General features: G+C 41.3%; 1 protein-coding gene across 3 annotated transcripts in view; it reads left to right on the forward strand.

The window, feature by feature from the left end:
* Positions 1–2,690: 2,690 nt before the first annotated feature.
* LOC120536971 (somatostatin receptor type 5-like) overlaps positions 2,691–26,655 on the forward strand; it is a 58,222-nt gene continuing 34,257 nt past the window's right edge. Inside the window, exons 1-2 of one of the 3 annotated variants that reach the window (XM_039765554.1) lie at positions 2,691–3,690; positions 8,524–8,798. The gene's annotated coding sequence lies outside the window, so the exon portion shown is untranslated. Of the gene's footprint in view, positions 4,587–8,523; positions 8,799–26,655 lie in introns of all 3 variants that reach the window. The other 2 variants (XM_039765553.1, XM_039765552.1) reach the window with 2 other exon arrangements.

Genomic DNA, 26,655 nt, shown 5'->3' on the forward strand with positions numbered 1-26,655 from the left:
GGCCGGCCGACCAAAATTACCCCAAGAGCAGAGGCGACTCATCCGAGAGGTCACAAAAGACCCCAGGACAACGTCTAAAGAACTGCAGGCCTCACTTGCCTCAATTAAGGTCAGTGTTCACGACTCCACCATAAGAAAGAGACTGGGCAAAAACGGCCTGCATGGCAGATTTCCAAGACGCAAACCACTGTTAAGCAAAAAGAACATTAGGGCTCGTCTCAATTTTGCTAAGAAACATCTCAATGATTGCCAAGACTTTTGGGAAAATACCTTGTGGACTGATGAGACAAAAGTTGAACTTTTTGAAAGGCAAATGTACATCTGGCGTAAAAGGAACAGAGCATTTCAGAAAAAGAACATCATACCAACAGTAAAATATGGTGGTGGTAGTGTGATGGTCTGGGGTTGTTTTGCTGCTTCAGGACCTGGAAGGCTTGTTGTGATAGATGGAACCATGAATTCTACTGTCTACCAAAAAATCCTGAAGGAGAATGTCCAGCCATCTGTTCGTCAACTCCAGCTGAAGCGATCTTGGGTGCTGCAACAGGACAATGACCCAAAACACAGCAGCAAATCCACCTCTGAATGGCTGAAGAAAAACAAAATGAAGACTTTGGTGTGGCCTAGTCAAAGTCCTGACCTGAATCCAATTGAGATGCTATGGCATGACCTTAAAAAGGCGGTTCATGCTAGAAAACCCTCAAATAAAGCTGAATTACAACAATTCTGCAAAGATGAGTGGGCCAAAATTCCTCCAGAGCGCTGTAAAAGACTCATTGCAAGTTATCGCAAACACTTGATTGCAGTTATTGCTGCTAAGGGTGGCCCAAGCAGTTATTAGGTTCAGGGGGCAATTACTTTTTCACACAGGGCCATGTAGGTTTGGATTTTTTCTCCCTAAATAATAAAACCATCATTTAAAAACTGCATTTTGTGTTTACTTGTGTTATATTTGACGAATGGTTAAATGTGTTTGACGATCAGAAACATTTTGTGTGACAAACATGCAAAAAATAAGAAATCAGGAAGGGGCAAATAGTTTTCACACCACTGTATATATATATATATATATATATATATATATATATATATATATATAGTTAAATTTAAGGTAACATATACACCCATATACAATATATATCTATATATACTGTGTATCTATATACTATATATATATATAAATATATATATATATATATATATGTGTGTGTGTGAGAAAATATAAAATATATCCATCCATCCATTATCCAACCCGCTATATCCTAACTACAGGGTCACTGGGGTCTGCTGGAGCCAATCCCAGCCAACACAGGGCGCAAGGCAGAAAACAAACACTGGGCAGGGTGCCAGCCCACCGCAGTATACTATATATATATATATATATATATATATATATATATATATATATATATATAGTTTTTTTTTTAGGTAACAAGGTGGATAAACAGGCATCCCAGTCAGGTTAGTTGGTGGTGCCTTTTCTGTTAAGGAGGCCATACTGAATGGGCACAGGGGAGCGGGAATTGTCTATTCAAAACAATTTTTCCCCCAGTACAAAAGTGTTCCTTTGGCCTGGACCCAGTATGGACACTTGCAGGGATCTATAGGATTTGTAGTCCTAAGGGAGAACCCTGTTGTTGTTCTAAGGTGCCACCAGAGGGCGCAGCAGGGCGATGAACACTGTTTAAAGGGGCTTCCGTGTGACCCAGAAGAGCTTCTGCCATTCAGTGTTATGGCACTGGAAGTACTCCAGGGTCTGCAAAAAAAAAAAGAAAGCCATCCAGCCTCCTCCAGTTGATTCAGAGTCGGAAGGAAGAGGGTAAAGCTCACCTAGAGGAGTGGAAAGAGGAAAAGGAATAGTATACTATCGATGACTGTAACAGTGGATCTTGTTCATTGGTAAAGGTAATGTGTCTAATAAACTAAAACCTTTATATGAACCCAGGACTGTGTTGGTGTCTGGGGTTTGGGGCTCTAAGGCACACCCTACTGGTTACTATACAATGCATATATATACTGTCAATATATATATATATATATATATATATATATATATATATATATATATATATATATATATATACACTGGTTATTCTCTCTCTCTCTGCATTCTTATTTACAATATAATAATTCACTTATTCTTGAATTTGCATTTCACCTGACCATAGGCTCAGTCATGAACAGGTCTTCATTTACTCATTCAAGTGCTCATTCCAGAAAGCTCCATAATCACAAATCCATTTTGTTTATTATTAAGACACAATTACTTTTCTGTCAAGCATACACAACAGGATGTGAACTATTTCATAAACATGTTGAATTTATTTTTATTTATTACTTTTTTTTTTATTTAAAGACCCCTCAGACTGTCACGCTGATCTACATCTCCATCTTTCCAGTTCTCCGGGAGCTGTAGCCGCTCCTCCGTTATGGGTGTTGTGTTATGCAGGGCAGGGGCCAACTCTGATTGAGGACGCCATTCAACCTGTACACAGAACATTCACTCAGTCATAAGCTTGTTGCTTTCATAGTAAGTCTTCTAAAAATAAAATCAGTATAAAAAATCGCAACAAACATGACTCACAATTTTGTTCAACTGCAGAAGGCACATGTTGACACTCTCACCAAATCGAAATCATCAAAAATTAAAGGTTAAAATCAAATATCATCCATCTTTCTTTGCACTCTTTACATCCCTATGCAGTCAGAGAAACACGACAATTCTAACACATACAAGTTTATACAACGAGGTGAACGCTGACGAGTTTTTACATTTTTTTACTGATGCACCTAATTGAGATTTCATTCACAGCACTGGACCTCCACTCATAGATGTCCTTAGCCAAGAAACACACGAAGCAGGGTTCACAAAATCGCGCACATGGACCCCGAATTCCTTCACATCTGCACTTATTACTCGGTCTCGTCAGCCTGTGATGATTCCTCCGTTTCACTGATGCCTGTAATTGAGCATCACACCACAACCTACGCGAACACAACGCGCGTAGATGTTAAGCTTAAACGAATCGGAAACGATTGGACACACAAGCAGAAGACAACTTGAACCAAGGTTCGGACCAGCATGCACCTAAAATGTTAACACGATCACGCAATCATTCACGCAAGCTCTCTTTTGCGAAAACAAAATGCAAGAAAGCGGTAAAGCGTCTCACCTGGCTTTGCACCCACACAATGACACGCAAGGAGACGCAAAGCCTCACACGCTTACCCCCAGCACAATCGCGCAATCCGCTCTCGCAAAACACACTCACCGCGTTTATTAATATGCGATGCTCGCGTTCAGAGACTACAGCACACACACTCGCATGCACACCTGCCTCTGCACACCCACGCAGACACACACACACACACCCTGCGGAGCCAGACGGCGCGCGTGACGGGCGCACTCCACATTCTCTCATCGGTCAGTCCAGTTCTCACTCAATCAGTAGCGCGGCAGCAGGCGTGCCGCTCGAAACGCGTGCCGGAGCAGGAAGGCGTCTCCCGATTCCTGTAGGGCAACCTGCCATCGGTGCCTCGACACCTGGAGGGAGAACGATAGCAGCGACAGCGGCATCAGCCTGTAAAAGCACCACGGAGAGATCAGGATACCGCGACAGCAGGACCGTCGAGCCCATTGTCATCTTTGTGACGGCTAGAGTACGCTGAGAAACTTTTTACAAAGAGCAGGTGAGCATTAAAAGGAAAGTTTTCCTAATTGTTTCACGTCATTTTCACCTGCTGTCATAATTCGTTTGGGCTTATTGTTGATGTATCGTTAACATTATTGTAATGATATTCGTGTTCAGACGGACAACAAAAAATCCTCGAAAAATAAAACGGATAATACGCACGCATATCGATGGAGTGGCGACCAGTCCGTGGAAGCTTCTCACTCGCGATCGGTGTCGACGCCTAGACAGCCGGCATTTCACGCCTAGTCTGGCAGCATAGTACCCAAGGCAGGAACCATCCCCAATGAACGCACACATCAATACACGAACTGAGCCACGGGAATACCGGAATACTCGGGGAGAAACTCAAGGAAACACGGAGAACGGGAACGGGGATCTGTGAGTGCCGCGGCTCGCACCACTGTGCCACCCTTATATAACTGAAGTTTGAGGAACGATAGCGAGTACTCATTTTATTATGTCATGTAATATTTTTAACGAGGAGTTTGCAAGACGACATAATGACACTATCATTAAAATTAAAACTTAACTAAATTTTATTTATTATTGATTTTATTTATAAGACACGCCCAACATCAGGACGGACGATACGGTCACAAATGTAAAACACCGCAACTTTTTAAATGGTTCTCCTGACATAGTGACGGCATTCCTCATATTCCTTTCCAACACAGTACTCTAAACTGACCTCCAGGAAATTGGCGACACTTCCATATTACTAAATGCACTCTCATTCCCACATTTTCTATACCCATTTCATCCACTTCATGGTCATATCAACTGAAACATATACTTGCTGAACTGGGTAAAAGGACAGATCACCACCAAATCCAGTGTCAATCTATTGCAAGGACCACCACCCTTGTTAATACAACAATTTAGAAGAATCAGGTAATTAGAAGTTGGAATATCTGGAGAAAAAGCAACATGGACATACGTGAGAATGTGCACATATTTACTTATCTACTAATTTAAGTATTTATCTATCTATCCTGCCTACTATACTAAAATTAAAACATCTATCTATCTATCTATCTATCTATCTATCTATCTATCTATCTATCTATCTAAGTCACTTAATACATTAACACAGTACAGTTAGTCTTCATTTTTCAGCTAAGATCTGGTTTAATTTCAGTCTACAGTTCTTTTGAAGATCTTGGGTTCAAATACATGTTTTAATAAATATCATTATATTAATTAATTGTATACAATGACATCATAATGTATAAATCCGTCAGTCCATTCATTTCTAAATCTGCTTAATCATGGTTTTAGGTGGCAGGGTCTGAAGCCTATTCCAGCAGCATTAGGCATAATCCAGAAACCAGTGCAGGATGGGATGTTTCTATTTTTTTGCCAGTGTAGCCCAAACTGACATTGGTTTTCTGAAATCTGTAACTGGATTAGGGAGTTAGAAAATGGATGTATAGGTAAGAAAGTCATGGTAAATATAGAGCAATTTGGTAAAAAAAAAAAAAAAAGGTATGGTAAAGCTTAAGCAAATCAATAGAAATTAACCATTTGGTGAAGACAACATCATTAAGGGAGATATTGCTAATGGAAGTACCTCGGGAATGTAATGGCTTTGCTGTGTAACAGGAGAAAAAGGCAAGTTGGTGTACACTAGGTGTGCATACACACAAGGTCGTGACACCTGGCTATGTAAGACTGAACACACGCTCTGTTTGTGACTCACAATGACATTTCATTGTCTGGCTGTGAGATGGAGGGCACCACAGGTAACACTGATAACCTCAGGAGTCTTGTATGTTAGGTAAGAGTCCCACACCTGGCTGTTGCCTGTGAGGTTCTCACTTTGTCAAGAGGTTCCTGCAGTTCCTCCAATTGTTCTGATTCCTGCCTTGTGTTCAACGGTATCAGGTTAGGCTCCTGCCCTCCACAAGCCTGACGTGGATTAAGAAGGATGGAGAATCTCATTATTGTGAGTTGGAGGTCATCTCTCCAAAATTAAAAATACAGAAACATCCAATAGCTTAAAAACTGCTTGGTATATTTTAAGACTCATTTCCCCAGTGTTTTCTGTTCTTTTTTATCAAAATTTACATTGTTGTTACTTGTTGTGTGTTTGTTTAATAGGCGAGGGAGGATTTTACTTTTCATGTGACAATATTAAAACAATTACTATTATTATTAATTGCAAATTTATTGCCTGTATTTGCGAATGTAGTCATTTCATTTAAAGCAGTGCTACTGTAAAGAGCTCTTTACAAATCTTTTTCTTTCTGTTTTTCTTTCTACCTTGGATTTATTTTGTGTATAGATTGTGCGTCCAAATTCACACGTGTGTGTGCGTTTAGTGTGAGTGGATTGGGGAGTATATGGCTAAGTTAGTTTTATTTTAGTTCAGTTTTATTTATTTATATAGCACTAGAGGTTACACAGAATAAAAGTAACAGTAACAGAAAGTAATAAAACAATAAGAAATAAAAGTCAGATAAGGATTTAATACAAAGAAAAACAAAAATAAAAAATTATTCATATATTAACACACATATACCAACACACAAACATACATTGCTTATATAAAATTATAAGTTTTATGTTATTGCTCATTTATTCCCTCCCTGATATTGAATGCACAGTTCAGGAGCAACACCCGGGGTTACCAGGAAATATTAAACAGTGCCACCTCGCTTCCAGGTTTACTCTTGTGATGTGATTCAAACCTTGCACTCAGCACACATAGAGGGAAAGGCAGCAGACTAAAGTTGTAATTGTGGATTTTCCATCCATGTTCTTTTCATGTACTGCATTTTCTTAAATATACTATATATATATATATATATATATTATGGACCACTAAGGCCACACCACCACCCTACCCCAACACAGACAGACAGGACACAAGTTCAAGGCTCACACCTTTTTTTACTATATTTTCTTTTTCCCTTGTGGGAAACGCATTCTCCCATTTCCCACAAGCACATCACAGTTCAGCACAAGAAAAAGCACACAACACTCTTCTTCTTTCTTTCCTCTTCCACTCCTCCTGGCAAGCTTTGTCCACCTCCTCCCAACTCCGGATCTTGGAGTAGTGTCTGTTGGCTCCTTTTATAAGGCACCCGGAAGTGCTCCAGGTGCTTGTTGTTCCACTTCCAGCAGCACTTCTGTGGCTGAAGAGCTGCCCATAAGGGCTCAGTAGCAGCTGCAGCCACCCCCTGGTGTCACCCATGGAACCCAACTGGGCTGTAGCACACTTCCAAGTCCCATGGAGACTTGTGGGAGTCCGAAGCACTGCTGCAACCCAGGGGGGCTACCACCTAGCACTCTGGGGGAAGTAATGATCTGGATATGCTTCCTCCCTTATGTCATTCCAGCGTGGAGGTATTCCAGCCGGGCATGTGCCATCCGCCCCTACATATATATATATATATATATATATATATATATATATATATATATATATATATATATATATATATATATATATAATGCGCCCTGCCCAGGGTTTGTTCCTGCCTTGTGCCCTTTGTTGGCTGGGATTGGCTCCAGCAGACCCCCTTGACCCTGTGTTAGAGTATAGCAGGTTGGATAATGAATCCCTACAGATTTTATTTTTTCTCCAGCCGTCTGGAGTTTTTTTGTTTTTTCTGTCCCCCCTGGCCATTGAACCTTACTCTTATTCGATGTTAATTAATGTTGATTTATTTTGTTTTCTTATTGTGTCTTTTTCTATTCTTTATTATGTAAAGCACTTTGAGCTACTGTTTGTATGAAAATGTGCTATATAAATAAATGTTGTTGTTGTTGTTGAATGGATGGATATATATATATATATATATATATGTATATATATATATATATATGTATATATATATATATATGTATATATATATATATATATATATATATATATATATATACACACACATATATATATACATATATACACAATTATATATATATATATATATACACACATATATATATACATATATACACAATTATATATATATATATATTTACTAGTTTTTTAATCATTATAATCCTGAGATTTACAGCAACAAAAGTAAAGTAATGCTTGTTAAAACACAATTATGTGATAGTAGCTTGAAGTGAGATCATTTTGTATTTATTATAACATACCTAGGCAGCACGGTGGCGCAGTGGGTAGCGCTACTGCCTCACAGTTTGGAGACCCGAGTTTGCTTCCCGGGTCCTCCCTGCATGGAGTTTGCATGTTCTCCCCGTGTCTGAGTGGGTTTTTCGCCGGGTGCTCTGGTTTCCTCTCACAGTCTAAAGACATGCAGTGTGATACTAAATTGTGCTTGGTGTGTGTCCTGCCTGGGGTTTGTTTCCTGCCTTGCGCCCTGTGTTGGCTGGGATTGGCTCCAGCTGACCCCTGTGACCCTGTGTTAGAGTATAGCAGGTTGGATAATGGATGGATGGATATAACATACCCCTCCCCCAACCCCAGTTTTTTCAATATTCTATGAATTTTCAGTTGTAGGCCTAATTCTTATCTTGGCAGGAGTCCCATTGTAGTATTTTATATTTGATTTATACATATTTCCATTTTCTCTCCCTCAATTGGGATCCTTCTGTTGAGCACAGCCTTCCTGGAGACCCATTTTGTTCTCTTATGCTTGGTCCTTTAGTAGTGGTGCTGTTTGGCGACACCCGGTGGCCAGTCATATGAAGTGAAATAGATCAAAAAAATTAAGAGTGTCAGTGTAGTCAGCCTGTTTGGATTCAAAAGTTAGGTGCACATAAGAGGACAAAAAAGGAGAATGTATAAAATGAAAGACATATATTTTGCGGAGTGGACAATATTATTATTGTTTTTTTTTTATTTTTTCCACAGTATAGATTTTCAGCATGTTGATCCAGTGGCTGTGTCATGGATGAGTGAAGCATTTCTCAGTGCGTTATCACATCCCATTAGCCGGTGGAGCGCAGAGTAAAGCAGCTGACTCAAGTTGTGTTTGTTTGCGGGTTGGTGTTTTGAAAGAGAACAGTTAACAAGTTCACAGTGCCATGTGGTACAGTTTTGTGACACGTGTGGCATAGTGGCACATTCAGGTTGCTCATTGAAGAACTAATTTTATTTAAGAGGATCTCTGAACACTGGAGGCTCAAGTAAGTCACAAGATGTTCATTAAGTTCTGTTTTTATTCTTAATCCCTAGCAGCTTTTGTGCATTTTGGGTCACACACAGCCTTGGTTCTCCTGTTAAATGAACTTATCTTTTGTTTTATTTTGACGGATTAAGTACTTGTGAAGTCTTATATAATGAGTTGAACTTGTGCATAACATGCTCGAGAGGAACGTAAAGAAAGGCCTTTTCAGCTCCAAGAATGACACATTGAACAAGTTATTAATGTTGTATATTTGAGAGATGCTTTAATGCCGAGTGGCTTACAAGATGTATTATGATGCCTTCCATATATTTTTTACAATGGGTGCACCTGTAGGTTAAGTGATTTACTTAGGCTGGAAATTAAATTCAAACGTATGATTTGAACAGCCTTTGAGGTTTACAGACACATTCTGAAACACTGCACCATAAAATGTCCAAATGGCAATTGTTGTTTTCTGTTTAATGTTGTGTGTATATCTGGCTAGTGTGGGATAAATACATGCATCCTGGCCAGGGAAGATCATGGGTTGATACCTGGACGGGAGGCCCGAGAGGAATGATGGATGGGCAGAAGAATAACTCTGTGTCCAGCTGGTATAAAATAATGGATGGGCCAGCAGATGCCGACACTTGGGGGTTGTTCTATTCCTCATGCACTTGGTGGCAGTGGTCCTTGTATGCAAACCCAGTCGGGACACCCGCGGGGTGCTAGGGAAATAGAGCCTGGAAGTGCAGCCCTGTAGAGGGTGCTGTTGGGGAAGGATCTCCCTACTTTCATTGAGTGCTTCCCAGAAGAAGTGGTGTGGCCCTGGAAGCATCCCCAGGTCCAGCATAAAAGGAAGCCCACTGTCACACATGGACAAGTCAAGAGTGGGCAAAACTCCAGGAGAGGATGGAAGGAGGAAAAATTAGGGTGTGATTTGTGTTTGATTTATTGTGTAATTGTGGAACATTGCTGGGAGAAGCTCTGTGAAGGTGCATTAAAGAATGAATCTTCTTGATTTTATTCTACTAACGTGTGGTGTGTTGCTGGGTCTGTGGTTTGGGGCTCTCTGGCACCCCCATGTGGTCACACTAGACATTTTAGGAAGTGGTTGAATTTATCTTTAGAGTACAGTTGTGTTAAACTGTGCTTACAATAATGTTGCATTTTACAGAGTACAACTACTGCCCTCTTAAGCAAGCATATTTTAATTTTATGTTGTAATTGTACTGTCTCATGGATGTAATCGTATATGTGGAAATTGCATGTTCCCCCATATATCAGCACGTTCAGTTTTTCCTTCCACATCCCAAAGATATGTCTGTTTGGTTGATTGGAGATTGCCTTGGATGTTAGGGATCACGTTATTTATTTATTTAAGTATGTATGTATGTATGGGGTGGCACGGTGGCGCAGTGGTGGCGCTGCTGCCTCGCAGTTAGGAGATCCGGGTTCGCTTCCCGGGTCCTCCCTGCGTGGAGTTTGCATATTCTCCCCGTGTCTGCGTGGGTTTTCTCCGGGCGCTCCGGTTTCCTCCCACAATTCAAAGACATGCAGGTTAGGTGGATTGGCGATTCTAAATTGGCCCTCGTGTGTGGGTGTGTTTGTGTGTGTCCTGCAGTGGGTTGGCACCCTGCCCAGGATTGGTTCCTGCCTTGTGCCTTGTGTTGGCTGGGATTGGCTCCGGCAGACCCCCGTGACCCTGTATTCGGATTCAGCGGGTTAGAAAATGGATGGATGGATGGATTTTGATGTTTCTCCTCATATGTTGTATTTGTTTTTTTCAAACCTTGACCCCTTTTAAAATCATGAGCTGTTGGTGTTTCACAAATCTGTTGACATCTATTCATGTTTATTTACTGCATGGAGCATGTTGTGGATCTAAATAAATGAAGATTCTTTCCAGTAGTCTTTTGGGACCCAAAAATGGTTCCCCTATGGCATTGCTCTGAAGAGCCACTCTGGCACCATTATTTTTAACAGTGCACTGCATACAAAAACACAAGCGAAGTCTTGATCTGTTAGTGTCCTGCTAGGTAGACTACCATTTCAGCTTCTTTTATTCTACATATTAGGATGTTTTTCAAAGCACAGAGAACCAACTTCATACGTGGAGAACCCGTCCCAGAATGAAAAGAGTCTTTGTGAAGCAATAATTCTATGAGGAACCACTCAACCCAGTAAAGAACCATAAAATATCTTTAAAGATCGAGGATCATGTTGGCCAGTTGTCTTTATCTCGGTTGGGCAGGATGAAAAAGAGAAAGGGGTTTTACTTGTTTCATCCCCAAATATGGCACCATGAGATGATTCAGTTAAGGTATTTTGTTTGTCAGAAGTTCTGCTTTACAGCTTCTCACACCGATGACTTCTTGGACTTACTCCAAGCAGCCAAATGTAACCTTAACCATTTTAGGCATTAGCATCTTCATAGTATAGAACATCATAAAGTTTTAGATGTAAACCCATAATACCTCCTGGTTTTTTTTTTTTATTATAAGATGTTCCATATAAGCATTTGAATCAGTTAATTGAGCTGCCCTGTGGGACATCCTGAGACTTTGGGGGATTTGTGGTCTTTGCGGAGTCAATAGAGGCTTAGATTGGGGCTCTCAAGAGACTGGGGCTTGCGAGTGTCCTGGATAAAGATATCCAGAGAATACCATACCCTCCCTTCTTGGCCATTCAGTACATTGGCTTGCCGGCCAGGTAAAGCATCATGCATCATCCTAGTCAGGACTCCAGCCACTGCCTGCCGTCCACCACAATGCTAACATTTAAGAAGAATTATCAATAAGTAAATTAACAAACTGTAGGTATTTACAAAGTGCAAAGTGATTAGAATTGCATGTTGATAATGCCCTGGCCTCCAAATTCCCTAAATCTCAATCCAGACTGTGAGATGTGTTGTAAAAACTTGGCCAATCCAGGACGGCTCCACCTGACAATGTAAAGAAGTTGGAGGTGTGGCTGGCAATGCCCTGTTGCCAGATATCACAAGATACTTGTAGTGTCCATGCCTTGGCGGGTCAGAGCTGTTTTGGAGGCACACTGAGGAGCAACAGCACATTAGGGAAGTGGTCATCACCTTTTTGCCTTCCAGTGTATTTTATACTAAAACATGTAACTGCAGGGTGGCACGGTGGTGCAGTGGTAGCGCTGCTGCCTCGCAGTTAGGAGACCTGGGTACGGGTCCTCCCTGCGTCGAGTTTGCATGTTCTCCCCGTGTCTGCGTGGGTAAAAATGTGATATCTTTGAAGGCATCAATAAGTTATATGAAGAATTGCCCAGCTTTTAACACAGGTAACTAATTCCCTGAAAGCACCCTAATGTTATGCCATGCATGTATTTTCTGGTGTGTCTGACAGTGGGCACTGCCATCCCAGTATGCAGATTACAGGGCACAGTTTCCATGGTGCAACGCTGAAGAAGCACATCAACTAGGACACCTTCACAATAGCCAGTGTTTCTAACATTTGTGTATGGAACGTATCTACCACCAAGGCCTCAGCACTATAGAGCTCAATAACAGTCCCAACAACGTGATTGTATGCTGCTTCTTGGGGTGCCAGAAGAGGAAATACCCACCATGTTTAGGTGTTTTTGAAAGTGTCCTTCCCATCACTTGATGATAACTCCAGATGAAGTCAATGCTTCTCCATAATTGCTGATAATAGAATAGAAAATGTGCTGCTTATCCTTCTTTAGTCATCAAGTGCTTTGCCAGAGTATATTTGAGCCCACCTTTGACGTTCTCCCAGCTTCACTAAACTCCTCCCACACACCGACCTTCACTTTAGCTTCCACCACAGCTGCTGCCTTTTTAGTCTGCCAGCATCTTATAATCAAATCTGGAGAGTTTGCCTCATAACACTGCATTTTACGCCTCTCTCTTCAACTTGAGAAATTCCCATAGTAACTCTAGATGTTGTCATCATAACAGGCATTGCCCACCTTTTGGCTACAGCTGGTCAGGTGGCCAGCATGTTCGGGACAGAATCAGACTGTACCTTGACTTGGAAAGGTGGCTGTTAGGATACAAATAATTAGAATTGTTATTCCTAAATATTACCCAATGTGATCCGATTAATATTAAATATATTTGCATAAAATAATAATCTTAAAGAACAAATCTGCTCGTGAGGAAAAAAAAAATGTAAATCACGTCACCAGTCTTGCAAACCAAAATTTGAAAGGTAAGATTTTTTTTGGTTTGGATACTTGATGCTGATATGAGTTTTTTTTTTTTTTTTTGTGCACTTGTTGCCGGGTGGGCTTCTAAGCTGTTGAAAACCCTTTCAAAGAAAAAAAAAATGTTGGATTTGAAGACAGATGGAGGGGCAGCCAAAATGTTTGCAGATAGTTGTAACAAGAACACTGTTAGGAACATTTATAGATACTGTGATTTCTTCTTATAATGCCTGGATGGCATGGCAACCAGAATGACCTACCCAAAGCTTCACGAGAGATAAATTAACATGGAATATTGCTTTCTGCTATTGATGTCGTTTTAGTGAAGAGTGCTAACTACTCAAATGATGTCAAGGTTCACTGAAATAAGACGTTAAGAGAATCAGAAGTGGCATTTTACATGACACCTCTACATCTACTATATAGTAAAGCAGTAAGGTCTCCATGTCTGGTCCCTGAGAGCAATCCGATTGGTCAGTTTGGCTATTTTTTGTGATTGGTCTGTTTTGCTTTTGTAACACAATGGAAACAATAGGTTTGAGACACACAAGGAGGACTAAAGATGTAGGAGACATGCTGAGAGTCACCTTTAAACACGGTAGTTATTAAAGTAGACAGGAGGTGAACAGGAAACCTCAAAATGACGAAAATTGGAGAGGCAGGCTTTACAGGAAAGCACCCAACAGAAGGAGGGACTCCCAAGATTGGAAAGAACCTGAAGGTACACACAGGAAAATGACATCAGACATTTTCAAATTTAATTTATTACCTGTGCCTAGTATTACAGTATTAAAATATAATACGCTAAGCTGTCATCTGTGCATGTACTTCAGAACTGATAGTTTTGAACAAATTAATTGAATTGCAATGAATGTCAATCAGTCACTCTATCTATCTATCTATCTATCTAAACCTGCCTACTATGCTAAAATTAATATCTATCTAATCCTGCCTACTATACTAAAATTAATTAATATCTATCTATCTATCTATCTATGTAATCCTGTCTACTATGCTAAAATTAATATCTATCTATCTATCTATTGTGGACTTGACCCAGACACAGACAGGCAGACATGTTGTTCTTCAACCACCACACGTTTATTATACAAATATTTACAATATTTGGTCACTCAGACCCAGTTCAAATAAGTGCACACACCCCAATACTCAGTCCTGGCCTCACAATGCCTTTCTTCGGGCCGCCTCCACACCTCTTTCGTGCCTCGTCCTGTTTCCACCCGACTCCAGCCTTGAATGAAGGGAGGCGGCCCCTTTTATATACTCTCGGACGAGCTCCAGGTGGTTCCCAATATTCCCCTCTTGGCCACGCCCCAGCGTGGTGGAAGTGCCGGCTGTTCTCCCGGAGGCTCTCCGGGTGTCCTCCTAAATCTTCCACAAGTCACAAGTCCCCAAGGCATTGGGGCGCCTCCTGGCGGTGACCACGGGCCCCTACAGGGTGGGGCTTCCAAGCCCTGAACCTGTGGCCCCCAAAGCAACCAGGAAGGCGGCCCCCACGTGATCCCAGATGGGCACATGCCCACTTCCGGTCCTCCAAGGCGTCCCGGCCGGGTCGTCGCCCCTGGCATCCACGACACTATCTATCTATGTAATCCTGCCTACTATGCTAAAATTAATATCTATCTATCTATCTATCTATCTATCTATCTATCTATCTATCTATCTATCTATCTGTCTGTCTGTCTGTCTATCCTGCCTAATAAACTAAAATTAAAATCTATCTATCTATCTATCTATCTATCTATCTATCTATCTAATCCTGCCTGCTATACTAAAATTAATATCTATCTATATATCTAATAGCACATGGCATAAATGCGCCAGCATCCAACTCCATAAGTTAATGGGTGTTGGTGAGGTCAAGGATTGACTGGCCATATTTAATTGGGATCATCAGTTAATCGAAAGAGTGAGGTGTGGAGAACTCACCGCTGAGTGTTTGTGTGAGCAGATGAACTTGGCGTCTTGTGTAAATATTTTCCTGTATATATTTCCCAGTGATTGGCTTTGGTGGAGGTGTATGAATATTTTTGGGATAGTTTTTAGTTTAGTTTGGGTTTTTTTTTCTGTACACACACACACATACACACTTTGTTTTTCCTGTAAATATTTTTTCTTCATTTCTTTTTTCTCATAACAGCTCCCTGAACTGTGTGTACAGGAAGAAGACTGAATTTATTTTGTGTGTAGTTTTTTCATTGTAGGTGATCTTTTGAGCGCACTCTGCATATTGTACAATTTTGTCGTTGACCGTCTTTCCACTTTATTCCTGTATGTGTGTCAGTGCTGGAGGATTGTGTAGGTTTGTTTTTTGTTGTACATCACTTTGTAAATTAGTTGCACCATTGTTTTGTCCAGCATTTTGTGTCCTCTGATCCTGTTCAGTCCATGAACCACAAGATTTTCGAAGTGTAGCCTGGCGCCATATTTCCATTGCACAGGATATCACACCGTTATTCGAATACCACATTGACATAAGGAACCAGAAGCAGATGATGATGTATTTGTTGTAGGATTGCGTGGTATACCAGTACTGGAAAAGTTCCAAAAACTCCAAATTTTAAAACGATACGGTACTAGCAGTTCAGTATTTTCAGCATTTGAACTAAACATCAGCATTCCTGTCAATCCAAACCTTCAATCAACACTCACTTGTGTAGATGTGTTAAAACCTTCAGTTTGTAGACTTTATGAAAAAAACGAAACCACAGGCTTCAATGCCATAGAGATTTTGCATGACCCCCTCTAATATTACTTCATCGTGAATGAGACTTCATGGAGTACTCTCCTCCTTATTACTCCAGCACCATCTGGACTTTACAGGACACCCTATCATTACTGTTTCAATGTGATTGGGAGGGAAGCTGCACGATGGCACAGGCGCACTAGGAAGGCATGCAGTTGTGTGGCCAACCAGTAAAATGGGGAGAATTTTGAAGTTATCCATAAGCTTTTTGCTTCGCAACAATTTTGGTACCAGTTCTGAGGTCTAGGAGTTAGCATTGATACCAAAATCAAAATTGTACTGCCAATCCAACACTAAGAGATTGAGACTCAAACACCGAAACCACAAAATTAAATGATGAATGACAGTAACTTCACTTTAATAATGGATGAGCGCCCCAAACCACTTAAGGACAATGCACATGAAATTATCGTGAGCTTTCAGAACTCGTAATCTTGCAGTCTGGACCATAGGCTTCTTTTTGCACAGAACATTCATACTCCTCTATTGTTCACAAGTTCATTATCTCCACTGTTTAGCTTTCTGAAGCTACCTGTTACCTTCACAGCATGCCACCTGCTCCAACAGTTACGCCTGCGATGTACTGGTTATGTCTTCTCTTGGCCAAATATACAAAACATTTGGAGGAGGTGATGAAATAAAGAGCCAGAAGACATTTTGGGAATAAAGGACAAGATAAAGAGACAAAAAAGCAGTACTGTATTTTAACAAAAAGTACGAGACTTTAGAATTACAGGGAAAGAGAATGAGAAGCAAGTCGATTAGAAAAATGTATCAAAAAATCCCCCCAAAAAAGGTTCAGAATTACAAATACAGTGTAGTAAACCTTACAGAGAAAGAAAATTAACATTAAACCAGACTCATGGATAGTAAAGCAGAATGTTAGAGCACAGCCTGGCAGAGTGCCCTCCTTGTTATTTCCTATCAATCCAGACTCATGACTACTGTGCGATTATTCTTGCCAAGTGTTACCACTAGATGGGCAAGAGTCTGGGCATGTGGACAAAGTCCCTGGCATCTTATAGTCATGCTGTTTTTACCCCGGGACTACTGCTTTATTATGTAGTGCTCTCAATTAGTCATGCCCAGATTTAAATTTTCAGTTTATCAATTTAGAGTTGGTTGCCCTTAGGTATAGTTGCTGAATTAAAGCACAGGTATCTTAAATCAGGATGATGCATTTTGCTATTTTATAACATAATATCCTTTGAGATTTATAGATAAATTGAATACTGCAATAGTGTCTGTAATCAAACATATGTGACAGTAGAGGGCGCTGCTGTTCATTCATATATATATATATATATATATATATATTGTGGACGCTGGCCCGGACACAGACAGACGGACATCATAATTTCCACCACACACCGTTTATTTACACACTACTATTTACAAGTTTATCGTGCAGTCCAACCCCAGTGCCTCTTGCACCGATCTCCCAAAGTCCAGGCCACACAGTCCTTTTTCTGGCCGCCTCCTGTCCTCTCTCCAGCTTTGCTTTCCTGCCTCCCGACTCTCGCTTCAACTGCTGAGAGGCGGCCCCTTTTATGGGAACCCGGATGGGCTCCAGCTGCTTCCCGGCACTCCTCTGCAGACACGCCCTTGTGTGGCGGAAGTGCCGGCTGCGGACCCGGAAGCCGTCCGGGTGTCCCCTGTCGTCTTCCCCAGCACTTCCTGGTGTGGCGGAAGTGCTGGGCTCCAGGGCTGTTCAGGCAGCGGGGCGCCGCTTGGCAGTGGCCATGGGCCCCTACAGGGCTGGGCTTCCATGCCCCTTACCCGAGGCCACCAACATAACCAGGGCGGACACCCCCTCGTGGTCTGGTGGAGGTACCGGCCCTCCTCCGGGCCTCCCGGCCGGGCTCCTGCCTCGGCCGGATGTGGCAGATGATGGTCTGGAAGTGGGGCGCCACCTGGTGGTGGCCACGGGCCCCTTCAGAGCTGGGCTTCCATGCCCGAGGCCACCAACGTAACCAGGACGGATGCCCCCTTGCGGTCTGGAGGAGGTACAAGCCCTCCTCTGGGCGTCCCGGCCGGGCTCCACAATATATATATATATATATATATATATATATATATATAATGTGATTGGCACCCGGGCATCAGCCTGGTCAAACCCCAACACGATCACAAAAAAACAAGCCTTTATCAAAATAAATGAAGGTTTTATTGTAAATAACTCTAAAAAAGTGTTACATATGCACACAGCACTGGTTTCTCCTTTTCTACAATAATTCTGTCACCACCACACTGCCCTCCTCCAGTCAAGTGTTGCCTCTTTACCACCCAGCTCCGACTTGCCTGAATAAGGGAGTGCGTTCCTTTTTATGACAGATCCGGGAGTACTTCCGGTGCCAGGGCGATTGTCCGATAGAAGTACTTCCGGGTCACACGGATGTCCATCATTAGAGTAGGGAGCTTGTTTCCCTGGAACGTCCTCTTGCAGCACCTTGTGACCCCAGCAGGGCTGCCCTGCCAGACTACATTTCCCGGCATGCCCTGCTGGCTTCCCACTGGGACTGCTGCCATCTAGCGTCCTGGGGGAATAGTTTTCTAGTGATCTCTCTACTTCTCTAGGGGCTGTCCATTCATCTCTTCCTTCCGGTTCTGCTTTTTTTTTTGGCCGGGATGTTTGTCCAGCTTGTGTGGCATCTACCAGTTATATATATATATATATATATATATATATATATATATATATATATATATATATATATATATATATATATATATGAATTTAAGCTTACTTTAATTGTCACATTTTTGGGACAATTTTCCCCACCATTTTGGTTAAGAGGACATGTCCAGAGAGGTTGTGACCCCTCTGGTAATGACATAATGTGTCAAAAAATTGTCTTTCAGGGCACTTTCTCACCTGAATTTGCGAATAACAAAATCATTCTTTTTTGGCAATTTTAGAACACTGTTTCACTTGTTTGTTCTGTTTAAGACTTGTGCTCCTTTTTTGACTATGATATTTATCTCTCATTTTGGCTTTGGTTGTGGTGTTGGCTGATCTACCAGTTTAAACTTTTATTTTGCCTTTCAACTATGCCTTTTATCGATCATCAACTACGTGCTAGCGTGAACAGCATAACACCTCAGGAGTCAAGGTCAGAAACTACTGTTGTCAAATTCGACACCCCCTGTGACTAGAAGTTGCGTAGTGTGCCAGCTGTGTGAGATAATAATATTCAACCAAGTAACTGTGTTTAAAATATGCCTTTTTTTGCTTTCGTTACTCTGTGTCCTTTCATCCACCTGTGATTAAAGCCCCTCAGTTAATTTAGGTTTGTAATTTTGACACAACACTGAATGGAACACCATTGCTTTATGATCTGAAGATTGCTTTTTTAAATTGTTTCCTACAATCAGTTCAGTGGCACCTCACATTTAGGTGGATAAAATCAACAATCAAGAACACATTTTGTTATCCTTTGCAGTTTGGGTCAATGTAAAATAAGTGTAAATAATTCTGATTTGTAAAAGCCAAGAGAACCTTTAAGACACCCACGGTAAACCTGAAGGGTGTAGCGCACAAGGCATGCCCTATTATAGGTGTGCCAGTTAATAACAAAATTAATAAATGTTAGCCTCCCTGGCGCTCCATCCAGCGGTGGTTATCATCTTATACCAGATGATGCAAAGGCAGGATCTGGCCATTGAGACTCGTTGGATTTGATAATGAGTGAATGGATGACAGTTAACCAAATATGCAAAGCTTTTTAATTTGAGGAGGTGATACAAGTGAATGAACCGATTTATTACTCATTCAGCCCATTATCTTCATGTTCCTTTATATTTACCAGTCCCGGAATGGTATAGCAGACATGGTATAGAAAGATTATATTTCAGCCCACGTAAGACCTCACTGTGAAGTTCATTTGATTAGGATAGGTCTATCAAGACTTCTTCTTCCAAGACTTCAGGCAACAGAGAACAATTTATTTTTATTTTACTTTTTCAAGGGAATAGAAAAACAAAGAAAAAAAAAAAGATGTCTAAGATAGGAAGCAGTAAGATCAAAGCATGCCTCTGCCTATCAATAAATAAAAATAGATCTGCCATTTTTAAACAGAAAAGATGTATAGATCCAACACTAAAAGCCATTAAACGTATTTGCCTGCTTTGTGATGCCAATGAGTTAGACTTTGAGAATGAGAGTCAGCGCCGCCTGCCTCAGACAGTTGCCTATTTTTTATTTTTTTTTTTTTGTTGTTTTTTATTAGTGCAGTCTGCTATTGTAGCCCACCCTACTGCAATCTTCCCAAAAAACATGCCAACAGTAATGACCGTTGAATCAAAACACAAAAACAACTGACAAAAAAGCAGTAATAGGTATTTTTTTTATGTTATTGTATTTCTGCTGCTATTCTATTTCAAGGAAGAGAAAGCAAGGCTGATTGAACTATATTGAAGCAAATGAATTATGTCATCTAAACAACTGGGATTATTATATGAAAAATGAAAGCATTTCTGGTCCTTAGTGGTGGATAAAAAAATCTATTCACTTTCCTTCTTTGTAAACATTTCTACACTCACAACCAGTGCTATTTTGAACCCGGTGTTTCCGTTACAGAGACTTGGGTTTTTAGAAACCTATCAGGACGGCAATGGAGGTAAAACCAGACCTGAATGTGATATAAAGTATACCCACACATAGTACGCCAGTTCAGTTTAGGAAATACTAGCTGTCCCCCATGGTTCTGCCTATGTAGTAGTGAAACAGTAAAAACTTTAAAAATCAATAAAAAAAAAAAGAAATGTAATAATTTGTATTGAGAAGAATTGATAGCTTTCATATCTATGGGCCTCTTGACATACAATATTTTTGGTTTTGTTATCAGTGGTGAGAATGTATATGTGATCTCTTTGGCAAAAATGTAAAAAGTTGGCGAGGTATCTCTGGCCAAGTGGAGGGTAGGTACGCTCCAATGTCAAATGTTGCCACTGAATCTGTTTGTGTTCAGCTCTGATGGGAGAGCGTCCCCCGCGTGGGGAAAAAAACATGTGGCCGTAATATCTCTGCTAATGAGCAGGTACCCTCTAAAACACATGTAACTGATCTCTCTCTCAAAAACATCAAACGTTACTATTTTAACAATCTCTAGATGATAATATCTGATGGACAATAGGTATCACTAGCTAAACGGAGGCGATGTATGCTCCAACATGTGGTGAGAGGTGGAGCGACTTGAATGGAGACTGGCGCATGAGTGAGGAGGGTCCCGCCCGGCTTCTTACTCCTGAGGTCCCGCTTCGCTCTCCCCTCGCAGCCTCTCTCTTGGATTCGCACAAATAAATCAGTTGCAACCAATCTATAATACTTAGCGCAGTGAGAGAAGTTGCAAAATCAACTGGAATGTTCAAGCAAATTATAGAAAAAAAAAACTGATCTAAATCATTTAAGTAGTTCTTTCGTAAAAAGTGCACAGACAGATTTTGGATTTTATATATAGAGAGATGGGAAGACACCAAGGGCTAGCACTAAGAATAAGGAGGGAGGAAGTAAAGGAGGCACTGACAAGAATGAAAAATGGAAAGACAACAGGACCAGATGGAATACCAGCAGATGTGTGGAGCAGTTTAGGAGAAGATGGAGTAGATGTGTTGTGGGATCTAATGCAATGAACAGGAAATAATGCCAGAGGAGTGGAGGAACACTGTGATAGTAGCCATTTATAAGTACAAGAGTGATATTCAGGATTGAGGAAACTACAGAAGGATAAAACTTGTGTCGCGCACAATGAAAATTTAGGAAAGAGCTATACAGAGAAGGCTTAGGGAAGAGACCAGCATAGGGGAAGTGATATCTCATAGAGACACATCAAGAAAAACTGTCACATGTGGTGTTTATTGATTTGGAGAAGGCTTATGACAGAGTGCCATGTCAAGAGGTCAGGAGGTGCATGAGAGAGGAAGGAGCACCGGAGACGTGTGTGGGGATTGTCCAGGATATGTATGAGGGGGGTGAGGACTCGGGTTAAAAGCAGTGTTGGGGTAACAGGCAAGATTCCAGTTGGAGGAGGTCTGCACCAGGGATTTTCTGTTAGTCTTTACATCTTTGATCTGCTTGTGAATGTGCTGGGTTATCAGATAAAAGACCAATCCCCTTGGTGCAGGCCTTTTGCTGATGGAATTGTGTTCTGTAGCACCAGAAAAGAGGATGTGGAGAGGGTCGGAAGGATGGAGAAGGGCTTTGGAGATGAGGAACGGAGATAAATAGGAATAAGACAGAATATATGAGGTTTAATGATGATCAGGACTTAGAAGTTAGCCTGCACAAAGAGATATTAAAAAGAGTGGATAAATATAAATACCAAGGATCAGTGATAGCCAGCGATGGAAAACAAGATGCAGAGATAAGCCACAGAGTGCAGTGTGGATGGAACAATTAGAAGAAGGTATCAGGAGTATTGTGCACTTGAAGAAGTAAGGTGAAGGTTAAAGGTGAGGTTTCTAAGACAATCTTTTGTCCAGCAATGATGTATGGAGCTGAGACATGGGCAGTAAGGGGATAACAGGAGAACATGTTAGATGTGGCAGAAGTAAGAATGTTGAGATGAATGTGTTGAGCTACGAAAAAAGGACACAATAAGAAATGAGGCAATCAGAGCTACAACAAAAGTGGGAGAGATAGCTACGAAAGTACAGGAATGTAGATTGAAGTGGTACGGACATGTGATGAGGAGAGATACTGAATATGTGTGTCAAAAGAGTCATAGGAATGGAAGAATGGCCAAGAGAAAGCAAGGGATAGATAAAGTAAAAGAAGAGCTGTAGGAAGAAGGTCTGACTGGGGAGGAGGTGCAGGACTGAGCTGTTTGCTGAAGGCTGATCAAGCACATCGACTCCACATACAAGTGGGAAAAGATGAAGAGGAAGAAGAAGGTAAGACACCAAGATACCTGGACAGAGTGAGAACTGCAAACTCCACACAGACAGAACCAGCAGTCAGGCCTGGGTCTGCCATGTGACTTTAAATGTTTAATATTTTATTAACTTGTACAGCTGTATTACTCAGCCATTAACCACACCACAGCTACTTTAAGTTCTTTGTTATCATTGTTGACGGCTACCATGTTTAAAATTCATGGGGAAGCAGAAGCAGTTCACTTGCTGTTTATTAGGTTCGATGACATGTAAGTAAATTTACAACTGCTTTCCAAAACACCAGCCCTCTCGTCCATTTCCACAGACAAAGGCACATTTTATGGTTTGCACATGCCGCTCACTACAAGCTGTCCATTTATGTATTCAGGTATCTTTGACCTTGGCTAATTGATTTAGCTCAAAGTGTGATATCTGTAAAGTATGCAAATAATCCTACATCACCATGCAGTATCTCGGGAGTTCCTTAGGTTGCTCACTTATTTCTTAGGAAACAAGATAAGGAAACGAAATGCAAAACGATACGAGAGAACAATGCGATTTAGTGTCTCAAGCTCACGGAGCTAATTGTGCTCGTCATTCCGATCTGTGACTTTTGGTCAAATTATCGGGGAAGCTCTAACGTTTTTCATTTTTTATTTCTGAGCATTAAGGTGACAGAATTCTATAGCAAGTTACATCCCATTATTTTAGGATTTTATATAAGCAGTGTACTTCCCAAACTTTTAATGAAGCAGCGTGCTATGTTTTGGCAATGTCACCTGCCCAAAAAAGTTAAAATCATATTTTTGTCTTCCTTGAATAAGGCTAAACTATTCAAGTAAATACTGTGTCTCATTAGGACATGGAATTCAATGACTGACCTATTTCCGTTACCCATTTCATGCCAGAGAATGGAGATTGCAATGATTTGGCCTTATTTATTTCTTGTGTCAAAAGCGCCATAATGCAGAACTCCATAAATATCAATAAAATCAAACTCATTGCAGGTTAAGGTACAGTATGAATATAAGTTTATACGTAACAGTAACAAAAGAGCATGCAGAAACATGAAGGGTGTACAAGAATATGCACTGATCAGCCACAACATTAAAACCACCTGCCTGCCTAATATTGTGTAGGGCCCCCCCATGTGCCATTAAAAAAGCTCTGATCTATCGAGACATGGACTCCACAAGAACTCTGAAGGTGTCCTGTGCTATCTGGCACCAAGACATTAGCAGCAGATCCTTTAAGTCCTGTAAGATGCAAGGTGCAGTCTCCATGGGTCGGGCCTGTTTTTTACAGTACATCCCACAGATGGTCGTTCAGATTGTGATCTGGGAAATTTGGAGGCCAAGTGTACACCCTGAACAATTTTTGCCATGTGATAGGACATGTAATTCTGCTGAAAGAGACCACCAGGGAACAATGTTGCCATGAAGAAGTGTACGTGGTCTGCAGCAATTTTTAGGTAGGTGGTACTTGTCAAAGTAACATCCATATGAATGCCAGGACATAAGGTTTCCCAGAAGAACATTGCCCAGAGCATCACATTGCCTCTGCTGGCTTACTCTCTTCCCATAGTGCATCTGTTTCCCACATAAACGACGTACATGCGCTCGGTCATCCACATGATCTAAAAGAAAGTGTGATTCATCAAACCAGGCCACCTTCTTCCATTGCTACATGGTCCAATTCTGATTCTCACATACCCATTATAGACGCTTTGGGTGGTGTACATGGGTCAGCATGGGCTACATAGCCTCATATGCCACAAGCTGTGATGCACTGTGTGTTCTGACACCTTCCTCTCATGGCTAGTATTATGTTTTGCAGCAATTTGTGCTACAGTAGTTCTCCTGTAGGATCAGACCAGATGGGCTAGTCTTCATTCCCCATGCCTATCAATTAGTCTCGAGTGCCCTTGACCTTGTCGCCGATTCAGCATTTGTCCTTCCTTGAACCAATTTTGGTAGTTATCATGAACACCCAATAAAACCTGCCATTTTGGAGATGCTCTGACCCAGTCGTCTAAGTCTTCAAAATTTTGCCCTTATCCATGTCACTCAGATCCTTACACTTGCCCATATTTCCAGCTTCCAACACCTCACCTTCAAGAATGTGCTGCCGAATATCTCCCACTACTTGACAGGTACCATTGCCACAAGATAATCAATGTTATTCACTTCACCTGCTATTGCTTTTAATGTGTATATGTCAGATGAATAAGTTTCAATCAAAATGTAGTTATGTTATTTGTATTGATGATAGGAATTGTCAGGACATTCATGGTGCAGCTGGTAGAACATGATGGGCATTGATACAAGTGGGTGACCATTTGTTCTTCACCACAATCGCATAGGGTTGACATTTTTAGAAGGATTTAGACTTGCCATCTGAAAATACCCAGTTACAGTATGTTTCCTTTATATAGTGAACTTCTTTTTAGAATAAAGAAAGTGAGCACTGCCATTCTTTTAGGAGAACAGGGATGGAGTGAGGGGATAGCAATTCTAAAAAGAGAGAGGGACAACTCGACACTGTGTAATATGACACCTTTACAGTTTCAATAGATGCCAGCTACTCTACTGAAGAGAGTTCCCATTAGCTAAAGTGAATAAGCTGCCTAATGACTTGGAGGCCCCGGGTTTGCAGGCAGCCTCTCTCTCGAGCGAGCTGGAGGTCTGAGTGAATTCTCATCAGTAACAAGATGCCACTAAGACTAAGCACACTTTTCCAGACATTCTGTATGAATTGCATCAGGTGTACTTTGGGTATTTAAGGGATTCTAGCTGCTAGCTTTTGGGTCAAATGACATGTTAGTATTGCTGCCACACACATATGCCATCTTGGGTGGTGCAATGGATTGCGCAAAAAATGTATCAGCAGCATGAGCATGTGTGTTACGGGATGGGGTGATGATAAAGGTTAGTACCAGTCACTTTGCAGAGTACAGTGTTCTAAAAAACTTGATGGAGGAAATTGTCCCGGAGCCTGCTGGTCTGGGACCTGACGCTATGGTAGAGTCTGCATGAAGGTAATCGTGAGAACAGTTTATGACTTGGATGACCGGGGTCATTAAATATTAGCTTTCTTTACATACCACCTAACATATATGTCTTGTAGGGAGGGAAACGCCACTGCCAATGTGGGTCAGAATGCATTAATCTCTGCAAAACTTTGCAGCCGATGCCAGTGCAGTTCCCATGCCAGACTATGATAACTCCAGTTAGGATGCTTTCAATGGCGTAGGAGTAAAATGATCTGATGGTGTGAGGGTTTGTGCCAAACCTTGTCAGTCAGTCACCTGACGTTATTGAGCCTTCTTTACCACTTTTTTGGTGTGAACAGTCAAGTTGAGGTCTCCGGTAATATGTATCTTTACTTTTTATTCCGTTTCTTTTTTGCCATTTGGATGTGGTGTGATAATCAGTTCACCATTCTGGATTATGATTGCTGTGATACTATGTAGTGCCAGTGGGAATGGCTACTTGCCTGCAAGGAGTGGCCACTTGGCGTTTTTTTTTTTTTCTTTTAAAACTGACCTTCATGACCTACCATTGTTTAGAAAGGAAAGATCTTTTTTTAGCTTGAGTAAACTAGCTTATCTGAAAATTTCTTTTTGAGGCTATTTGACTTTTAGTTTTGACCCAGCTTTTGTTTTTCTTTTAAAATTCAAGGTTGTTTAGTCATTCTGCTTTAGTTGCATATTTTTTTAGACATTAGTGTAGCAATGGGTGGCACGGTGCTGCCTCGCAGCAAGGAGACCTGGGTTCGCTTCCTGTGTCCTCCCTTTGTTGAGTTTGCATGTTCTCCCCGTGTCTGCGTGGGTTTCCTCCCACAGTCCAAGGACATGCAGGTTTGGTGCATTGGCGATCCTAAATTGTCCCTAGTGTGTGCTTGGTGTGTGTGTGTGTGTGTCTGTGCCCTGCGGTGGGCTGGCGCCCTGCCTGGGGTTTGTTCCTGCCTTGTGCCCTGTGTTGGCTGGGATTGGCTCCAGCAGACCCCCGTGACCCTGTGTTAGGATATAGCGGGTTGGACA

Source organism: Polypterus senegalus, chromosome 10 (genome assembly GCF_016835505.1).
Source record: "Polypterus senegalus isolate Bchr_013 chromosome 10, ASM1683550v1, whole genome shotgun sequence".
Lineage (NCBI taxonomy): Eukaryota > Metazoa > Chordata > Cladistia > Polypteriformes > Polypteridae > Polypterus > Polypterus senegalus.